Genomic DNA, 23,331 nt, shown 5'->3' on the forward strand with positions numbered 1-23,331 from the left:
AACATAATGAAGTGAAATTTCATCACCAAAGTGCGTTTTCACCCACTCTGGGCAGAGTAGGTGGACACCCTACTCAATGTTTATGTTGTATTTTGGTTTCGCATCAATATTCATCAATGACAATGTTCTCAAGAGAAACAGCTTGCAGGGTGTGTTAGTTTTAACATCTCATATTGACTGAAAATGTGCCTGCGCCTTCAACGTGCAGAACACATAAAAGTAAACTCTCATCTAACAGTGGCTCTGGCATTAGTGAAACATTTGGCATCCACATGTAGGCCTACATAATTATGCCCAGGCCTGATTGAGACCATAACAAACCTGTTTACTGTCATCTCTCTATCAAACTCACTTTAATGCTCTATATTTTTATGTGGGATTTGGGATGATTAATGAAAAACTGAAACAAGTCCTTTTTGGAAACTTAAGGATCAGCAGGTTAAATATAATCAAATAAATGTATCAGCATTCAGTTTATTGGGTATGGTCAAAACACAGTTATGGCATTTGGAAATGTTCACCCCAGCCACTCACTTTTGAGTGATTTTATGGCTTATTTTCCTTGCATGGTTATCAATTTATAGTTATTGGATAAAGGTGTCAGCATCACCAGTGCTTGACTTGGGTAGGAGCTCACTGGAGCTGAGTACCGGCACCTCACATTTTTTACTGCTTGAGCTCCTGTTCCTCTTGTAAAATATTAGCTCAAAAGTATTGTGGAGCTCCTGCACCTATATATAAACAGTACCGGCACCCAAAATGAGTACCGGCACTTATTTCATTCCAAGTCAAGCACTGAGCATCACTCTGGAGAGCACTAAAGAAAAGTGGGAAAGAGAGGGAGGGAGAGATACTCTATATAGTGAGAAAGACAGATATGTAAAAAGAGAAAGATAGAGAGAGATTTAGATTAAACGACTCAAAATGGCCCCCAAGTGGCAGCTCGTTAATAGTGGTGCATTAAATAATTGAACCCCCTAGTGGTGAAATATGATTGGCTAGCAGCAGACACTGGCTCCAGAGCCTTCATGGCATGAATATCTATATCACTTATGGTTTGGTGTTCATCTCTCTGAGCTGCTCATCTCTCTGGTCCCTGCATAGATTTGGGTTATTGATGCTTGAGTCTGATGCTAAACCGTGATAAGCTTTGAGAGGTGGTCAATAAAGGTTAGAGGCTGTGGCCGTGTGTTTCTATTAAACAGCCTTCCATGCCAACCTGTCCAACCTCCCGCTCTAAAGACATCTGAGTCTCTCTGTCTGAATCCCATTACTCTGTCTAATTAAAAACTTCACCTCGTAGCGCTGCCCTCCAGGGCCAATAGTCCCAGGACCTCTGAACTGGCCCCTGCCGTAGCAGGCTGCTTTCATTAGATTAAACACAATAATGAGAAAATCTTTTGTCTTTGCATATAATTAAGTCTCAGATGAAGGACATGTTGATCGATGGCGGGGAGCGACAGGTTCGTAAATAAGTTAGAGTTGCCAATGAAGTCCTGCCAGGGATCAATAGGAAATGTCCAGCTCAGATTGGAGCGCAGGGATAGGCTGTCATCACAGCAATGGGACGTTGTCAATTCTAACAACTAGTTACAGATCTGCTATCTTAATTGGATCACTCTGTTGTCACAGAAAATGCAGCAGGAAATGCAAATTGTAGTGTATTCAAGGTTTTAAAAGGCTTCTAAAGTTTGTAATTTCCATTTTTAAATATGACTTGATTTGCCATAATGAAAAATGTATCCACCCGTACAAAATGTCCATTAATTATAATCCACACACTAATTAATATTTCCTTTTGCTATTATTTTCCTGCTGTGAGCGGCAGGGTAAAATTAAGATAGGACATCTGTACATCTCTCATACTGCACATGTGACGAACACAAAATGTATGGTCACATTTGTGTTTATGTATTGTTTCTTTGTATTGGGATAGAATGCATTTACTGAAATGTCAGTCCTCCAGAAATGTCAGTCCTCCAGTGTTTATGTATTGTTTCTTTGTATTGGGATAGAATGCATTTACTGAAATGTCAGTCCTCCTGGCCTGTAGGGGGCAGTGAGACGTGTTCGCTTCGCACTGGGACAAATATGTATATGTTTGTAAATATGTATATATATATATGTATATATATATATATATATATATATATATATATATATATATATATATATATATTTAGGGGGTAGATCAGCTTAAATATTGCAGATAGATTGTAACTTCCATCAATGTAATTGTCTGGATCACTTCCAATCCCCCATATGTTTTTTCTCTCGCATATATATATATATACAGTGGGGAGAACAAGTATTTGATACACTGCCGATTTTGCAGGTTTTCCTACTTACAAAGCATGTAGAGGTCTGTAATTTTTATCAGAAAATACAGAAAATCACATTGTATGATTTTTAAGTAATTAATTTGCATTTTATTGCATGACATAAGTATTTGATCACCTACCAACCAGTAAGAATTCCGGCTCTCACAGACCTGTTAGTTTTTCTTTAAGAAGCCCTCCTGTTCTCCACTCATTACCTGTATTAACTGCACCTGTTTGAACTCGTTACCTGTATAAAAGACACCTGTCCACACACTCAATCAAACAGACTCCAACCTCTCCACAATGGCCAAGACCAGAGAGCTGTGTAATGACATCAGGGGTAAAATTGTAGACCTGCACAAGGCTGGGATGGGCTACAGGACAATAGGCAAGCAGCTTGGTGAGAAGGCAACAATTGTTGGCGCAATTATTAGAAAATGGAAGAAGTTCAAGATGACTGTCAATCACCCTCGGTCTGGGGCTCCACGCAAGATCTCACCTCGTGGGGCATCAATGATCATGAGGAAGGTGAGGGATCAGCCCAGAACTACACGGCAGGACCTGGTCAATGACCTGAAGAGAGCTGGGACCACAGTCTCAAAGAAAACCATTAGTAACACACTACGCCGTCATGGATTAAAATCCTGCAGCGCACGCAAGGTCCCCCTGCTCAAGCCAGCGCATGTCCAGGCCTGTCTGAAGTTTGCCAATGACCATCTGGATGATCCAGAGGAGGAATGGGAGAAGGCCATGTGGTCTGTTGAGACAGAAATAGAGCTTTTTGGTCTAAACTCCACTCGCCGTGTTTGGAGGAAGAAGAAGGATGAGTACAACCCCAAGAACACCATCCCAACCGTGAAGCATGGAGGTGGAAACATCATTCTTTGGGGATGCTTTTCTGCAAAGGGGACAGGACGACTGCACCGTATTGAGGGGAGGATGGATGGGGCCATGTATCGCGAGATCTTGGCCAATAACCTCCTTCCCTCAGTAAGAGCATTGAAGATGGGTCGTGGCTGGGTCTTCCAGCATGACAACGACCCGAAACACACAGCCAGGGCAACTAAGGAGTGGCTCCGTAAGAAGCATCTCAAGTTCCTGGAGTGGCCTAGCCAGTCTCCAGACCTGAACCCAATAGAAAATCTTTGGCGGGAGCTGAAAGTCTGTATTGCCCAGCGACAGCCCCGAAACCTGAAGCATCTGGAGAAGGTCTGTATGGAGGAGTGGGCCAAAATCCCTGCTGCAGTGTGTGCAAACCTGGTCAAGACCTACAGGAAACGTATGTTTCAAACAAAGTTCTGCTTTTCTGATGTATCAAATACTTATGTCATGCAATAAAATGCAAATTAATTTCTTAAAAATCATACAATGTGATTTTCTGGATTTTTGTTTTAGATTCCGTCTCTCACAGTTGAAGTGTACCTATGATAAAAATTACAGACCTCTACATGCTTTGTAAGTAGGAAAACCTGCAAAATCGGCAGTGTATCAAATACTTGTTCTCCCCACTGTATATATGTACATATACACATACATACATATATACACATACATATACATTTCCTTTTTAAAAATATATTTCCCTTTATTACTTTCCAACCCCACCACCTCTTCCCTAATTGGAGTAAACTAGTGAACAACAATGCTTAGGCCTCTACTTCCAGCTTATACATACTATATACATTTTATGGACACAGTCAATTTTACAATCATTCTATTATTTTTGTTTTTACTCCTGAACTTCCTCTACCCTCAACCTCTCCGATCATTTTTCATGATGTCCATCCGGTTTGTTTCTATATGCCATATCTTTCTAACTGTGCTCTTTCACAAAAGATCTCAACCTATAACCTACAGTGGGGAAAAAAAGTATTTAGTCAGCCACCAATTGTGCAAGTTCTCCCACTTAAAAAGATGAGAGAGGCCTGTAATTTTCATCATAGGTACACGTCAACTATGACAGACAAATTGAGAAAAAAATTCCAGAAAATCTCATTGTAGGATTTTTAATGAATTTATTTGCAAATTATGGTGGAAAGTAAGTATTTGGTCACCTACAAACAAGCAAGATTTCTGGCTCTCACAGACCTGTAACTTCTTCTTTAAGAGGCTCCTCTGTCCTCCACTCGTTACCTGTATTAATGGCACCTGTTTGAACTTGTTATCAGTATAAAATACACCTGTCCACAACCTCAAACAGTCACACTCCAAACTCTACTATGGCCAAGACCAAAGAGCTGTCAAAGGACACCAGAAACAAAATTGTAGACCTGCACCAGGCTGGGAAGACTGACTCTGCAAAAGGTAAGCAGCTTGGAATGAAGAAATCAACTGTGGGAGCAATTATTAGGAAATGGAAGACATACAAGACTGATAATCTCCCTCGATCTGGGGCTCCACGCAAGATCTCACCCCGTGGGGTCAAAATGATCACAAGAACGGTGAGCAAAAATCCCAGAACCACACGGGGGGACCTAGTGAATGACCTGCAGAGAGCTGGGACCAAAGTAACAAAGCCTACCATCAGTAACACACTACGCCGCCAGGGACTCAAATCCTGCAGTGCAAGACGTGTCCCCCTGCTTAAGCCAGTACATGTCCAGGCCCGTCTGAAGTTTGCTAGAGTGCATTTGGATGATCCAGAAGAGGATTGGGAGAATGTCATATGGTCAGATGAAACCAAAATATAACTTTTTGGTAAAAACTCAACTCGTCGTGTTTGGAGGACAAAGAATGCTGAGTTGCATCCAAAGAACACCATACCTACTGTGAAGCAAGGGGGTGGAAACATCATGCTTTGGGGCTGTTTTTCTGCAAAGGGACCAGGACGACTGATCCGTGTAAAGAAAAGAATGAATGGGGCCATGTATCGTGAGATTTTGAGTGAAAACCTCCTTCCATCAGCAAGGGCATTGAAGATGAAACGTGGCTGGGTCTTTCAGCATGACAATGATCCCAAACACACCGCCCGGACACGAAGGAGTGGATTCGTAAGAAGCATTTCATGGTCCTGGAGTGGCCTAGCCAGTCTCCAGATCTCAACCCCATAGAAAATCTTTGGAGGGAGTTGAAAGTCTGTGTTGCCCAGCGACAGCCCCAAAACATCACTGCTCTAGAGGAGATCTGCATGGAGGAATGGGCCAAAATACCAGCAACAGTGTGTGAAAACCTTGTGAAGACTTACAGAAAACGTTTGACCTGTGTCATTGCCAACAAAGGGTATATAACAAAGTATTGAGAACTTTTGTTATTGACCAAATACTTATTTTCCACCATCATTTGCAAATAAATTCATAAAAAATCCTACAATGTGATTTTCTGGAATTTTAAAAATCATTTTGTCTGTCATACTTGACGTGTACCTATGATGAAAATTACAGGCCTCTTTCATCTTTTTAAGTGGGAGAACTTGCACAATTGGTGGCTGACTAAATACTTTTTTCCCCCACTGTATATACTTATTATGGACACAGTATGCTTACATTATTAGTTATCTTGTTGTTGTTAGTTGTTATTAGTCCCATCCTTCAACTCCATTCAACACCACCCATCTATCTCTTAAGACCATCCATATTGGATTTCTATTTGCCATTTATTTTTAAACGGTACTGTAATGTTTTACAAAAGTTCTGAACCTTTCTATTCTCATTGTTTCTACAGATTGTAAATTGAATTTTTTTTCCTGGTTGACGAGAGATTAACTGCTTCTCTTCTAGTTTTCATGAGAAATATTACTGTGATGAAAATTCCAGATTATCTGCATAATCAAATAACTTTCAGCTCAGACACCCATACATACCCCACAAGACATGCCACCGGGGGTCTCTTCACAGGTCCAAAACGAATTGACGGCAACACACAGTATTATACAGTTATAGTATTTAAATTTGTTTGATGATCTGAAACATTTAAGTGTGACAAAAATGCAAACAAATAAGACATCAGGAAGGGGGCAAACACTTTTTCACACCACTGTATCTGATGTTAGAGAAGCTTCAATTGAAGAACACTCTCTTGGTTCTGTTGGATAAATAACTCTACAACCATGTGATGGCATGTGATGTAAAGCCATAGCAATGAGTTTGTTCAATAACATCAAAGGTTGCACTGAAATCTAACAATACAGCTCCAACTATCATCTTATTATACATTTATTTTAACCAATCATCTGTCATCTGAGCCAGTGCAGTACACGTTGAGTGCCCTTCTCTATATGCATGCTCAAAGTCAGTAGTTAACTTGTTCTCTGAAAAATAGCATTGTATTTGGTCAAACACAATTCTCTCCATCAGTTTACTAAGACATGTACAACGGTTTCTGATTTGAGGAGAGGACATATAGGACAACACTGGAGGGCAGTGTTGTCCTATATGAAAGGGAAGGTTCATTCTAGGCAGACTGTGTGAGACTGCAGAGCACAATGGAATCGTGTGTTGCTGGACTGTGCTTTATTATTAAGGAGTAATGTTTCACTATAGCCAAAATATTAATAAAAACATATTTTACATCAAAACTGAATCAGTTTGATTTTGTATTAATATAATCCCAAAAAAATATTTGCCATGATCTTTATCTGTATCTAACATTTCTGCTTTAGTTTTCGACATTGTGCATTACTATAAAATGCAAGTACAAGCAAAAAACAGATTGGCAAGTTGTTTTTCTCCAAAATGTCATTGTGTGGGACGTTCTACCAAATTAGTACCTTTTGGGTACTGTAACAGATATTTCATGTGATTAGATGAATAACCAATCACATGAAATAAATCATAATCTTCAGAAATGACCTTGTCAAAGCAACAAAATAACTAGGGCTTTATAATGATTGTGAAAATTTGGGAGACATTTTGGGGTTAAGTGGGTTAAAATATTCCTAGAAATCACAGAGGGAACACAGAGAGCCATGTCAAAATGCAGAATTTGGTCACTTTAAGTCTTGATTCATATGAAATATCTGATTTATTGAATTTTCCATGTGTTCGATATTAAAGGGCACTTAATTTAATATAACAGGCTTTTAAAATTCAATATTGGTGCACAATTTCTACATAAAATATCAATGTGACGCGAAAGGAAATCTCTTCATGGAACGACGCGTGTAGTGTAGCCTATTTGTAATTGAGACAACATGAGAAGACAAGATAGATATTCCGAGGTATTGCCATGGTATTGGCTGTGTGTGTTTGAGGAGATTGGAGAGGATGTGAACACGGGCCAGTATTGACAACACTTCACTTCCTCTCTCATACACAGACAGGAAGCCACTGTCACATGACAGGTATTGGCAACTTGTCCAATTTCACCGTACGGTAGGCCTCTTGGTTCCAGAGTAAACACAGAGAGACAGACAGACGGACCCCTTTTAATGTAGTCAATACATTCAACAATGAAATGGAAACTGCAACAAAATGTGCTGTCGGTGTGCTTGGAAACAGAGAGATACATTGTATTATTAATTTTTTATTTTTAGCATCCAGCCCTCTCATTTGACAGTGAACTTGACAGTGTGAGCCTCCACCCACACATCTGTGATGACTGATGCTGGTCAATTACAGTGCTCTCATGTAGTGTTCTCAAGTAGTGTTAGAGATGCCATTGTAAAACAGTTCAGCTCCTCTCTGTTCCCGTCACACACACACACACACACACACACATTTTTAACCTGCATTACCAACTACAGCCAAACTGTCACTGCTCATAATTGGGTCTCACTGTCCGGACAGAAAGCTTCACTGTTCATACCAAAACATCCCTCACTCATCCCTCATTTCTCCCCTCGCCTGGTGTGTGTGTGTGTTTGTGTGTGTCTGTGTGTGACAGTGGCCTGGGGGCCTGGTTGCTGTTGACAGGTACAGATGTAGGATCTTAATTTGAACCAGTTTGCTACAGCAGGAAAATAATCCTGCAGCAACAGGACATGTGAAGTATTATGTGGCATTTTTGTAGGGGTTGATAAATTTTTTCTTAGGGAAAATCAAGTCTGAAATTTCAAACAAATTTAGAAGCCTTTTTAAAACTCAAATATACTGCCGTTAATTTCTCAGCAGCAAAAGAGTGATCAAATTAAGATCCTACATCTGTACAAAGGTTTCTGATTTGAGGTGAGCTGTCACCAAGACGACTGCAGCTGCCTCACCGAGTGACACCTCCCTGTTACCGGGGAAGATTAGGTGTGTGTGCGTGTTTGTGACTGACTAGAAGTTCTCAAGACAGAGAAAGTTTCCCTGATGAGGTGACAGGTCCTCACACTGTAAAGCCAACCAAAGGACACAGACGAAAGGTAGAGGGAGAAGAGGTAGAGGGAAGAGGAGGAGAGAGAGGATGCTCCCTGGTCACCAATTTAGGCCAACAAGCTCTCACAGTCTCACTTCAGAATACGACGGTAAGGGTTAAGGTTTGGAATAGGGTTAAAACAAAAACAACTCAACAGTTAAGTTTAAGCATTCATTCCAAATGGTTAAGGTTTGGCATAGGGAAAATAAAAAATAAAAACGAGTGCCTAGCATTGGGATTGAACACGCAACCCTCGGATCCCATCCACCATCCCTGTTCACAATGCCCTAACAAACCACAAGCCTACTTCATGGTAATAGCGCTCACCATTGCCCCTAGTGGCCGTTTTCTAACATCATCTCCAGACGTCATGGTTACCTGGACGGACATCGAATTTAGCCTTGGATCTTGAGCTACCTAACTGTTTAGGCCCAGCTATGGCATTCTGAAGCTGCACGCACACACACACACTGACAATAGGGGAGATTAGGGTAAGTTGAGCGAAAGGGGTAAATTGAGCCACTCTTATACAAAATTAATAATTTGACCAAATATTTAGGAAGAGGTCATCCAAAATACGGATTTGAAGTGACAAAGGAGATGATTGTGGACTACAGGAAAAAAAAGAGGACTGAGCACGCCCCCATTCTCATCGACGGGGCTGTAGTGGAACAGGTTGAGAGGCTCAAGTTCCTTGGTGTCCACATCACCAACAAACTATCATGGTCCAAACACACCAAGACAGTCGGGAAGAGGGCACGACAAAGCCTATTCCCATTCAGGAGACTGAAAAGATTTGGCATGGGTCCTCAGATCCTCAAAAAGTTCTACAGCTGCACCATGGAGAGCATCCTGACTGGTTGCATCACCGCCTGGTATGGCAACTGCTCGGCCTCCGACCGCAAGGCACTACAGAGGGTAGTGCGTATGGCCCAGTACATCACTGGGGCCAAGCTTCCTTCCATCCAGGACCTCTATACCAGGCGGTGTCAGAGGAAGGCCCTAAAAATTATCAAAGACTCCAGCCACCCTAGTCATAGACTGTTCTCTCTGCTACCGCACGGCAAGCAGTACCGGAGCACCAAGTCTAGGTCCAAAAGGCTTCTCAACAGCTTCTACCCCCAAGCCATAAGACTCCTGAACAGCTAATCATGGCTACCCGGACTATTTGCAACTTTTAAGATTGTTCTATACATCAGTTGGGGTCTCTATAAGCTCAATATGAGGTCCTAAACCTAGCATGAAAGTGCATCCTTGTAGCTGTGTGGGCTAATATAGTCAACATTTTTGCCTTGGAGTAAGTTAAGACCAATGGTTGAGCCAATGGCAAGTTGAACAAATTGAAGTGTTTTCTTCCCAGGCGTAATGCAAAGCATGATCGCTGGGATATGAGGTAACAACAGGGCCTTGTCTATGTTAAAAATGTTCAGAATGATTAAAAGGCAAAAAAGCTATTGTGATTGTGTTCAATTGTGTTTGGGAAATAAAAATAGACATGGTTTAAAAAAAAGTAGTAATATTTCATTCAGTACAGACATTTGTAGGCGGCTTAACTTACCCTGGCCTGTGGTTCAACTTACCCTGTCCTGTGGTTCAACTTACCCTGTCCTGTGGTTCAACTTACCCCATACTCCCCATAAATTGTGTCAAGAGACCACTTTTTTGGGCAAGCTGTTTTCAAAACTGTAATGTTTACATGAATTCTGATTATGTCCAGGGATGCACAACATCCCTAAAATTGTATATAGATATCTTTGTTAGAAATAATAATATATTTCCCTTGACGGAGTGATGCTGAATGTAAAAAATTGGCTCAACTTACCACACTCTTCCCTACCAATACAAGCCAACCAATACAAAAAATAAATATGAGCCAACCCCCATCCCATGAGCAGCTGAGCTTTCCACAGCAGCATGCGGTTGTTGAGTGTGTATTTCTCTGTGTGTGTATTTTTGCCCATCCACCCATGGAGTGCACCCACCCGTGCACCGCACCAGTGTGTGAGTATGCCCAGTGTGAGTGCTGTATATATCACCGCTCTACCTTATCTAATTTCATTAATGTGATCTCCTGTTCATCCCCTAACATCTTAACGGCCATTATTTGTGGTTCCCTTCAAATAAAGTCCAGGCTGTAAATTGCGGTCTGTGGAAATTGACTGTGGAAATTGAGATATAAACGCTACCCTGCATTACAGTCTAATATCCAGCCTTTAATTAACTGAAAGCCACACTGACATTTATTGGATTGCAAGTTACTTGTTAATAGCAATAAATTGCGAAACCAAAAAAATATCATTGCTTATTCTACATCAATAATTTGTGGACCTTTACCTAATGATTATTCATTAGGTAAATTCATTAGATTATTCATTAGGGCCGCCCCAGGTGGTAAGGGTAGGTAACAACACATCTGCCACACTGATCCTCAACACGGGGGCCCCTCAGGGGTGCGTGCTCAGTCCCCTCCTGTACTCTCTGTTCACCCATGACTGCATGGCCAGGCACGACTCCAACACCATCATTAAGTTTGCCGACGACACAACAGTGGTAGGCCTGATCACCGACAACGATGAGACAGCCTATAGGGAGGAGGTCAGAGATCTGGCCGTGTGGTGCCAGGACAACAACCTCTCCCTCAACGTGACCAAGACAAAGGAGATGATTGTGGACTACAGGAAAAAAAAGAGGACTGAGCACGCCCCATTCTCATCGACGGGGCTGTAGTGGAACAGGTTGAGAGCTTCAAGTTCCTTGGTGTCCACATCACCAACGAACTATCATGGTCCAAGCACACCAAGACAGTCGTGAAGAGGGCACGACAAAGCCTATTCCCCCTCAGGAGACTAAAAAGATTTGGCATGGGTCCTCAGATCCTCAAAAAATTCTACAGCTGCACCATCGAGAGCATCCTGACTGGTTGCATCACCGCCTGGTATGGCAACTGCTTGGCCTCTGACCGCAAGGCACTACAGAGGGTAGTGCGTACGGCCCAGTACATCACTGGGGCAAAGCTCCCTGCCATCCAAGACCTCTATACCAGGCGGTGTCAGAGGAAGGCCCTCAAAATTGTCAAAGACTCCAGCCACCCTAGTCATAGACTGTTCTCTCTGCTACCGCACGGCAAGCGGTACCGGAGTGCCAAGTCTAGGTCCAAAAGACTTCTCAACAGCTTCTACCCACAAGCCATAAGACTCCTGAACAGCTAATCATGGCTACCCGGACTATTTGCACTGCCCCCCACCCCATCCTTTTACGCTGCTGCTACTCTGTTAAGTATTTATGCATAGTCACTTTAACTCTACCCACATGTACATATTACCTCAACTACCTCAACTAGCCGGTGCCCCCGCACATTGACTCTGCACCGTTACCCCCCTGTATATATAGCCTCCCTACTGTCACTTTATTTTACTTCTGCTCTTTGTTTTTCTCAACACTTTTTTTTTTGTTGTTGTTTTATTCTTACTTTTTTTGTTTAAAATAAACGCACTGTTGGTTAAGGGCTGTAAGTAAGCATTTCACTGTAATGTCTGCACTTGTTGTATTCGGCGCATGTGACCAATAAAATTTGATTTGATTTGATTTGATTAGGCCTATGGGGACTGTCGCGTTTTGGGGAGCGAAAGTGAATTAAGAATTTAAAGATTTAAGTGGCTAGTGTCTGCTTAGTGATATACAGTGCATTCGGAAAGTATTCAGACCCGTTGACTTTTTCCACATTTTGTTACGTTTCAGCCTTATTCCAAAATTGATTAAATTGTTTTTCCCCTTCATGAATCTACACACAATACCCCATAATGACAAAGCAAAAACAGGTTTTTAGAAATGTTTGCAAATTTATATATTTTTATTTATATATATACTGTAGAGGTCTGTAAAAATTACAGACCTCTACATGTGGGGAGAACAAGTATTTGCTACACTGCCAATTTTGCAGGTTTTCCTACTTACAGTGGGGGAAAAAAGTATTTAGTCAGCCACCAATTGTGCAAGTTCTCCCACTTAAAAAGATGAGAGAGGCCTGTAATTTTCATCATAGGTACACGTCATCTATGACAGACAAAATGAGAAAAAAAATTCCAGAAAATCACATTGTAGGATTTTTAATGAATTTATTTGCAAATTATGGTGGAAAATAAGTATTTGGTCAATAACAAAAGTTTCTCAATACTTTGTTATATACCCTTTGTTAGCAATGACACAGGTCAAACGTTTTCTGTAAGCCTTCACAAGGTTTTCACACACTGTTGCTGGTATTTTGGCCCATTCCTCCATGCAGATCTCCTCTAGAGCAGTGATGTTTTGGGGCTGTCGCCGGGCAACACAGACTTTCAACTCCCTCCAAAGATTTTCTATGGGGTTGAGATCTGGAGACTGGCTAGGCCACTCCAGGACCTTGAAATGCTTCTTACGAAGCCACTCCTTCGTTGCCCGGGCGGTGTGTTTGGGATCATTGTCATGCTGAAAGACCCAGCCACGTTTCATCTTCAATGCCCTTGCTGATGGAAGTATTAATATTTAATAAAATCTCACGATACATGGCCCCATTTATTATTTCCTTTACACGGATCAGTCGTCCTGGTCCCTTTGCAGAAAAACAGCCCCAAAGCATGATGTTTCCACCCCCATGCTTCACAGTAGGTATGGTGTTCTTTGGATGCAACTCAGCATTCTTTGTCCTCCAAACACGATGAGTTGAGTTTTTACCAAAAAGTTATATTTTGGTTTCATCTGACCATATGACATTCTCCCAATCCTCTTCTGGATCATCCAAATGCACTCTAGCAAACTTCAGACGGGCCTGGACATGTACTGGCTTAAGCAGGGGGACACGTCTGGCACTGCTGGATTTGAGTCCCTGGCGCGTAGTGTGTTACTGATGGTAGGCTTTGTTACTTTGGTCCCAGCTCTCTGCAGGTGATTCACTAGGTCCCCCCGTGTGGTTCTGGGATTTTTGCTCACCGTTCTTGTGATCATTTTGACCCCACGGGGTGAGATCTTGCGTGGAGCCCCAGATCGAGGGAGATTATCAGTGGTCTTGTATGTCTTCCATTTCCTAATAATTGCTCCCACAGTTGATTTATTCAAACCAAGCTGCTTACCTATTGCAGATTCAGTCTTCCCAGCCTGGTGCATGTCTACAATGTTGTTTCTGGTGTCCTTTGACAGCTCTTTGGTCTTGGCCATAGTGGAGTTTGGAGTGTGACTGTTTGAGGTTGTGGACAGGTGTCTTTTATACTGATAACAAGTTCAAACAGGTGCCAATAATACAGGTAACGAGTGGAGGACAGAGGAGCCTCTTAAAGAAGAAGTTACAGGTATGTGAGAGCCAGAAATCTTGCTTGTTTGTAGGTGACCAAATACTTACTTTCCACCATAATTTGCAAATAAATTCATTAAAAATCCTACAATGTGATTTTCAGGATATTTTTTTCTCAATTGGTCTGTCATACTTGACGTGTACCTATGATGAAAATTACAGGCCTCTCTCATCTTTTTAAGTGGGAGAACTTGCACAATTGGTGGCTGACTAAATACTTTTTTTCCCCACTGTACAAAGCATGTAGAGGTCTGTAATTTTTATCATAGGTACACTTCAACTGTGAGAGACTGAATCTAAAACAGAAATCCAGAAAATCACATTGTATGATTTTTAAGTAATTAATTTGCATTTTATTGCATGACATAAGTATTTGATCACCTACAAGCAGTAAGAATTCCGGCTCTCACAGACCTGTTAGTTTTTCTTTAAGAAGCCCTCCTGTTCTCTATTCATTACCTGTATTAACTGCACCTGTTTGAACTCGATACCTCTATAAAAGATATTCGTCCACACACTCAATCAAACAGACTCCAACCTCTCCACAATGGCCAAGACCGGAGAGCTGTGTAAGGACATCAGGGATAAAATTGTAGACCTGCACAAGGCTGGGATGGGCTACAGGACAATAGGCAAGCAGCTTGGTGAGAAGGCAACAACTGTTGGCGCAATTATTAGAAAATGGAAGAAGTTCAAGATCATCCTCAGTCTGGGGCTCCACGCAAGATCTCACCTCGTGGGGCATCAATGATGATGAGGAAGGTGAGGGATCAGCCCAGAACTACACGGCAGGACCTGGTCAATGACCTGAAGAGAGCTGGGACCACAGTCTCAAAGAAAACCATTAGTAACACACTACGCCATCATGGATTAAAATCCTGCAGCGCACGCAAGGTCCCCCTGCTCAAGCCAGCGCATATCCAGGCCCGTCTGTAATTTGCCAATGACCATCTGGATTATCCAGAGGAGGAATGGGAGAAGGTCATGTGGTCTGATGAGACAAAAATAGAGCTTTTTGGTCTAAACTCCACTCGCCGTGTTTGGAGGAAGAAGAAGGATGAGTACAACCCCAAGAACACCATCCCAACCATGAAGCATGGAGGTGGAAACATCATTGTTTGGGGATGCTTTTCTACAAAGGGGACAGGACGACTGCACCGTATTGAGGGGAGGATGGATGGGGCCATGTATCGCGAGATCTTGGCCAACAACCTCCTTCCCTCAGTAAGAGCACTGAAGATGGGTCGTGGCTGGGTCTTCCAGCATGACAACGACCCGAAACACACAGCCAGGGCAACTAAGGAGTGGCTCCGTAAGAAGCATCTCAAGGTCCTGGAGTGGCCTAGCCAGTCTCCAGACCTGATCCCAATAGAAAATATTTGGAGGGAGCTGAAAGTCCGTGTTGCCCAGCGACAGCCCCGAAACCTGAAGGATCTGGAGAAGGTCTATATGGAGGAGTGGGCCAAAATCACCGCTGCAGTGTGTGCAAACCTGGACAAGACCTACAGGAAACGTATGATCTCTGTAATTGCAAACAAAGGTTTCTGTACCAAATATTAAGTTCTGCTTTTCTGATGTATCAAATACTTATGTCATGCAATAAAATGCAAATTATTTACTTAAAAATCATACAATGTGATTTTCTGGATTTCTGTTTTAGATTCCGTCTCTCACAGTTGAAGTGTACCTATGATAGAAATTACAGACCTCTACATGCTTTGTAAGTAGGAAAACCTGCAAAATCGGCAGTGTATCAAATACTTGTTCTCCCCACTGTGTATACTTATTATGGACACAGTATGCTTACATTATTAGTTATCTTGTTGTTATTAGTTGTTGTTAGTTGTTAGTAGTCCCATCCTTCAACTCCATTCAACACCACCCATCTATCTCTTAACACCATCCATATTGGATTTCTATTTGCCATATATTTTTCAACTGTACTGTGATGTTTTACAAAAGTTCTGAACCTTTCTATTCTCATTGTTTCTACAGATTGTAAATTGAAAATAAACATTTTTGCTAAAAGTATTATTATATTATTGATCGATTGAATATGACTTTTCAGATCACCCAGTAATGCTATCTGCAGGGTTAGCTCCAGGTAAATATTGCAATCCTTTAGCCATTCCTGGACCTGTGTCCAAAAACAAGCTACAAATGGACAGTACCAAAACAAATGATCTAATGATTCTGTCCCCTCGCAGCAAAATCTGCAGAGCTGGGAAGATTGTATCCCCCATATAAATAACATTCTATTGGTAGCAAGAATTTTATATAATAATTTTAAATGAAAATGTCTAAGTTTTGAATCCGGCGTCATTTTGCGTATCAGTTCATAAACACTATGCCATGGGATCGGTACGTCAAAAATCTCTTCCCAACTATTTTGCAATCTATATGGGATGGCTGTCTGGGACTATTTACGATCTTGCACCTGTATGTTCTCATAATTGAGAGAACCTTTGAAAGAGCCACGTTCTCCTGTTTCATCATTTATCCTGTGTTACAGGTCAGTAAAGTACAAAAATACACTGAATAAAACAATATAGTTTTGTAACTTGCCTGTTGAAGTGAATGTAATAGTTTTGAACAACATAGTAATTGTATAACTTCATACTAGACAGAAAACACATGTCGAGTGTAAAATGAAATGATGGCGGTGCATTCCTTTGATCTAGAAAAAAATGAATTGTTAACTCCTGAACATTTTTATTTTTGAAAAAGACACTCCTGACAATATCCTACGGGTTTAGAGAATGTAATGTTGTAACTGTGCTGTTTAAGAACTTTGTAATTGTTAAAAAAGCCTCTAGCTTAGAGCTAGCTCCGGTTAGCTTTTGGCTAGCTCCGGTTAGCTGTTTGCTAGCTCCGGTTAGCTGTTTGCTAGCTCCGGTCAGTTGGTTGCTGGAGCATCAGCTACTCTTCCTGGGGTCCACAAAAAACAGTAAGAAAACACTGATAGACAAGGACAGTCACACAGATTTAAAATACAACGATATATAAACAATACAACAACAAAAAATTATATAAACAATTCAACAAAAATTGTGTGTGTTAGAGCGTGTGCTTGTGTGTGTGTCCCCTCATAGTTCCCACCATTGCATGAGGTCATTTTGCTGTTTGCTTGAATAATTTGAGATGGAAAGTACTTCCATGTAAAAGTATTATTATATTATTGATCGATTGACTATGACTTTTCAGATCACCCAGTAATGCTATCTGCAGGGTTAGCTCCAGGTAAATATTGCAATCATTTAGCCATTCCTGGACCTGTGTCCAAAAACAAGCTACAAATGGACAGTATCAAAGCAAATGATCTAATGATTCTGTCTCTTCGCAGCAAAATCTGCAGAGCTGGGAAGATTGTATCCCCCATATAAATAACATTCTATTGGTAGCAAGAATTTTATATAATCATTTAAATTGAAAAATTCTATGTTTTGAATCCGGCGTTGTTTTGCGTATCAGTTCATAAACACTATGCCATGGGATCAGTACGTCAAAAATCAATTCCCAACTATTTTGCAATCTATTTGGGATGGCTGTCAATCCTTTGGTCCTTAAATGAAACTGGTATACTTTTTTATTTATCACAGTTTTCTTTAACCAATTATGTTCTTTAATGCAAGGCCGACAGAAAAGTTCCTTACGTTTTCCCCCTTCTACTTTCCTCTTCCATTTTTGCGGTAATGCTGCAATTATTTGGTTGTAATTTTGGGTAGAGCAGACATTTCCATATGTTTTTGTTAGCTGCATATGCGACATATCTCCACCAGTCCTACCGATGATATCATTTACGAAGATTATACCTTTTTTAAACAGTTTGTAAAAAAATTAAAAAGTTTTTTTTATCAGTTAGTATATTTGAGTTTAACCACAATATTTGTTGCATTATTTGTTCTGTCGTTTCTGGAGGATTAAATTGAAATTGCAACCAACTTTTCTATGGCTTGTTTTAGAAATAGTGATATTTGGGAGATTATTTCCTTTTCAAATAACTGAAAATGAGAGGTTGTAATCTGAATAAAAGGAAAAAGGCCATTCTTGAACATTGGGTGAGACAATCTTACTAATTTGCTAGAGAACCAGTTCGGATTTCAGTATAACTTTTGTATGAATTAAGCTTTTAGTGATAGGTCTAATGCTTTAATATTTAATAATTTCTGTCCTCCGAATTCATATTCATTATATACATAGGCCCGTTTAATTTTGTCTGGCTTGCCGTTCCAAATCAAATGGAATATTTTTTTCTCATATAATTTAATAAGCTGTTTGCTAGGCGTAGGCAAGACCATAAGCAAATAGGTAAACTGGGATAATACTAAAGAGTTAATTAGGGTGATTTTTCCACAAATTGACAGGTATTTACCTTTCCATGGTAGCAAGATCTTATCTATTTTTGCTAACTTTCTATTAAAATGTGTTGGAGTGAGATCATTTATTTCATTTGGGATATGTATTCGGAGTAAATCCACATCACCATCAGACCATTTTATTGGTAAACTACATGGCAATGTAAAATTTTTATTTTTTTGTGATCCAATACATAATATAGTACATTTATCATAATTGGTTGTAATCCAGAGAGATTTGAAAATGTACAGTGGGGAGAACAAGTATTTGATACACTGCCGATTTTGCAGGTTTTCCTACTTACAAAGCATGTAGAGGTCTGTAATTTTTATCATAGGTACACTTCAACTGTGAGAGACGGAATCTAAAACAAAATCCAGAAAATCACATTGTATGATTTTTAAGTAAATAATTTGCATTTTATTGCATGACATAAGTATTTGATACATCAGAAAAGCAGAACTTAATATTTGGTACAGAAACCTTTGTTTGCAATTACAGAGATACGTTTCCTGTAGGTCTTGACCAGGTTTGCACACACTGCAGCAGGGATTTTGGCCCACTCCTCCGTACAGACCTTCTCCAGATCCTTCAGGTTTCGGGGCTGTCGCTGGGCAACACGGACTTTCAGCTCCCTCCAAAGATTTTCTATTGGGTTCAGGTCTGGAGACTGGCTAGGCCACTCCAGGACCTTGAGATGCTTCTTACGGAGCCACTCCTTAGTTGCCCTGGCTGTGTGTTTCGGGTCGTTGTCATGCTGGAAGACCCAGCCACGACCCATCTTCAATGCTCTTACTGAGGGAAGGAGGTTGTTGGCCAAGATCTTGCGATACATGGCCCCATCCATCCTCCCCTCAATACGGTGCAGTTGTCCTGTCCCCTTTGCAGAAAAGCATCCCCAAAGAATGATGTTTCCACCTTCATGCTTCACGGTTGGGATGGTGTTCTTGGGGTTGTACTCATCCTTCTTCTTCCTCCAAACACGGCGAGTGGAGTTTAGACCAAAAGCTCTATTTTTGTCTCATCAGACCACATGACCTTCTCACATTCCTCCTCTGGATCATCCAGATGGTCATTGGCAAACTTCAGACGGGCCTGGACGTGCGCTGGCTTGAGCAGGGGGACCTTGCATGCGCTGCAGGATTTTAATCCATGACGGCGTAGTGTGTTACTAATGGTTTTCTTTGAGACTGTGGTCCCAGCTCTCTTCAGGTCATTGACCAGGTCCTGCCGTGTAGTTCTGGGCTGATCCCTCACCTTCCTCATGATCATTGATACCCCACGAGGTGAGATCTTGCATGGAGCCCCAGACCAAGGATGATTGATCGTCATCTTGAACTTCTTCAATTTTCTAATAATTGCGCCAACAGTTGTTGCCTTCTCACCAAGCTGCTTGCCTATTGTCCTGTAGCCCATCCCAGCCTTGTGCAGGTCTACAATTTTATCCCTGATGTCCTTACACAGCTTTCCGGTCTTGGCCATTGTGGAAAGGTTGGAGTCTGTTTGATTGAGTGTATGGAAAGGTGTCTTTTATACAGGTAACAAGTTCAAACAGGTGCAGTTAATACAGGTAATGAGTGGAGAACAGGAGGGCTTCTTAAAGAAAAACTAACAGGTCTGTGAGAGCCGGAATTCATAATGGTTGGTAGGTGATCAAATACTTATGTCATGCAATAAAATGCAAATTAATTACTTAAAAATCATACAATGTGATTTTCTGGATCTTTGTTTTAGATTCCGTCTCTCACAGTTGAAGTGTACATATGATAAAAATTACAGACCTCTACATGCTTTGTAAGTAGGAAAACCTGCAAAATTGGCAGTGTATCAAATACTTGTTCTCCCCACTGTATCTAGATGTTGCCACCACCATGCTTCACCGTAGGGATGGTGCCAGGTTTCCTCCAGACGTGACGCTTGGCATTCAGGCCAAAATATTCAATCTTGGTTTCATCAGACCAGAGAATCTTGTTTCTCATGGTCTGAGAGTCCTTTAGGTGCCTTTTGGAAAACTCCAAGAGGCTGTCATGTGCCTTTTACTGAGGAGTGGCTTCCTTCTGGCAACTCTACCATAAAGGCCTGATTGGTGGAGTGCTGCAGAGATGGTTGTCCTTCTGGAACGTTCTCCCATCTCCACAGAGGAACTCTGGAGCTCTGTCAGAGTGACCATCGGGTTCTTGGTCACCTCCCTGACCAAGGTCCTTCTCCCCCGAATGCTCAGTTTGGCCAGGCGGCCAGCTCTAGGAAGAGTCTGGCCACTGTGTTCTTTGGGACCTTCAATGCTGCAGACATTTTTTGGTACCCTTCCCCAGATCTGTGCCTCGACACAATCCTGTCTCAGAGCTCTACGGACAATTCTTTCGACCTCATGGCTTGGTTTTTGCTCTGACATGCACTGTCAACTGTGGGACCTTATATTGACAGGTGTGTGCCTTTCCAAATCATGTACAATCAATTGAATTTACCACAGCTGTACTCCAATCAAGTTGTAGAAACATCTCAAGGATGATCAACGCAAACAGGATGCACCTGAGCTATTTTTCAAGTCTCATAGCAAAGGGTCTGAATACTTATGTATATAATGTATTTCTGTTTTACATTTTTTTATACATTTGCAAAAATTTCTAAAAACCTATTTTCGCTTTGTCATTATGGAGTATTGTGTATATATTGATGAGAAAAAAACAAATAATAATCAATTTTAGAAAAAGGCTGTAACGTAACAAAATGTGGAGAAAGTCAAGGGGTCTGAATACTTTCCGAATGCACTGTAGCTCAGGAAACATACATAAAACCCCTCCCTCTCTCTGTCGCTCTCTCTGTTTCTCTGCGTCAACCGTTATTTCTCTGTCTGTCTCTCTCTGTCATTTTTCTCTTTCCCTGTCTCTCTCACCATCTCTTTCTCTCCCTCTCTGTCTTTCATGATGTGGGTTCAACCCATTGTGTGTGTGTGTGTGTGTGCGTGTCTGTGTGTGTGCATGTGTTTACGTGTGTGCTTGTATGTGAGTGAGATCGTTTTTAATCCCCCTTATGAGTCTAAAGTGGTGAGGTGATCCACCTCTGGTCCCTCTACAGGACATGACAACACAGAAAATGCATTAGACCAATCCATCATCAGCGATACACTGTTAGGGTCTATTACTGTAGACATAACCTTCAGCTTTGGGCTAAGGTTAATATAGAGGGAATGTTGAGTCAGAGCCGAGACATCTCTTATTCCTGTACGTTTTTTGGGGAGTTATGAAAAGGTTGTTGTGAGGTAAGGTGTTTGCTGTGTCATGTATTTAGGTTGAAACTGTGTTGGACTTTAGTTTTTTTCCATTGAATCTGATCTGACTGGGATTCTTAAACTGCCAGCTCTGCTAAAGATCCAGAGAGAGGAGGAAGTCAATGTCTGTGTTAATTTTTGTGTTCCACTTTCAGGAAACAGTGACATTTAATCATCCTTTTCTATGCATTGTTGATATGATATGTTCCAGACTATAGAAAAACTCTACCCCATTGTGATTGTGTTTCTCTGCAGCCCACAGTTTAAAGCAGTTGTCTCTCTCCCAGTTACATTTTACATTTACATTTTAGCAGACGCTCTTATCCAGAGCGACTTACAGTTAGTGAGTGCATCCATTTTTTCATACTGGCCCCCCGTGGGAAACGAACCCACAACCCTGGCGTTGCAAGCACCATGCTCTACCAACTGAGCTACAGTGATCCTCTGTCTCCTCTGTAGTGCCACCTCTGTCTGCATCAGTCAGGTGGCTCCAGCTTGCCAGTTGTGTGAACATATTCGCTGTCGTGTCGAGGCACCCATCACACACACACACACGCACGTCAGGAGTCGAGCGGCGAGCTCTCGTCAGGCACTGCCACTTGGCTGGGACTGGCACTGAGCTGGCATGTTGGGCACAAAGATATGACAGACCTGCCACATAGATGAAACCTCAGACGCCAGGCAGGGAGAGACAGGGAGAGGCTATCCCCCCTCACATGCATGACTGCACACACAACACTCAAACACACATGCACAAAACCGTACAAAGGCAAAAAGAGCAGTCAGACAGTACGCACGCAGCTCGGACCTGTCAGCACAGATCTAGTCTATGAGGCTCTACACAGAGAGAGAAGGGGAGAGAGCGGGGGGGGGGTTGGAAGGTGAACATCAGACAGACAGACAGAGACATGACTCAAATTAGGCATGATGCGATGTGAGCTGGAGGACCAGCAAGCTTCTAGCCTGATTAACTCCACCTGTCTCTCTCTCTCTTTCAGTCTCTTCCTCCTCCCTCTCTCCTCTTCCCTCTTCTCCCTTTGCCCCACGTCCCCCTACTCCACCCCCCACCAACTGCTCTCTCCTCTCTCTCACCCCCCCCCCCTCTCTCTACCCCTAGGGGTTTTCCCTGTGTGATTGTCTCACTGTCATGTGCCCATCTCATACAGCTGAGAGGACAGGACTGCACTCCTCGTCTCCTGGTTGGCTGGTTGCTCCTGGTCATTGTGGATATGACCAGAGACAGGCAGAGACTGGCGTCTCTTTATACAGTGGGGAGAACAAGTATTTGATACACTGCTATTTGATACATTGGAAGGTGAACATCAGACAGACAGACAGAGACATGACTCAAATTAGGCATGATGCGATGTGAGCTGGAGGACCAGCAAGCTTCTAGCCTGATTAACTCCACCTGTCTCTCTCTCTCTTTCAATCAATTTTCAATCAATTTTATTTTATATAGCCCTTCTTACATCAGCTAATATCTCGAAGTGCTGTACAGAAACCCAGCCTAAAACCCCAAACAGCTAGTAATGCAGGTGTAGAAGCACGGTGGCTAGGAAAAACTCCCTAGAAAGGCAAAACCTAGGAAGAAACCTAGAGAGGAACCAGGCTATGAGGGGTGGCCAGTCCTCTTCTGGCTGTGCCGGGTGGAGATTATAACAGAACCATGCCAAGATGTTCAAAAATGTTCATAAGTGACAAGCATGGTCAAATAATAATCAGGAATAAATCTCAGTTGGCTTTTCATAGCCGATCATTAGAGTTTAAAACAGCAGGTCTGGGACAGG

The sequence above is a fragment of the Coregonus clupeaformis genome, chromosome 19 (assembly GCF_020615455.1).
Source record: "Coregonus clupeaformis isolate EN_2021a chromosome 19, ASM2061545v1, whole genome shotgun sequence".
Lineage (NCBI taxonomy): Eukaryota > Metazoa > Chordata > Actinopteri > Salmoniformes > Salmonidae > Coregonus > Coregonus clupeaformis.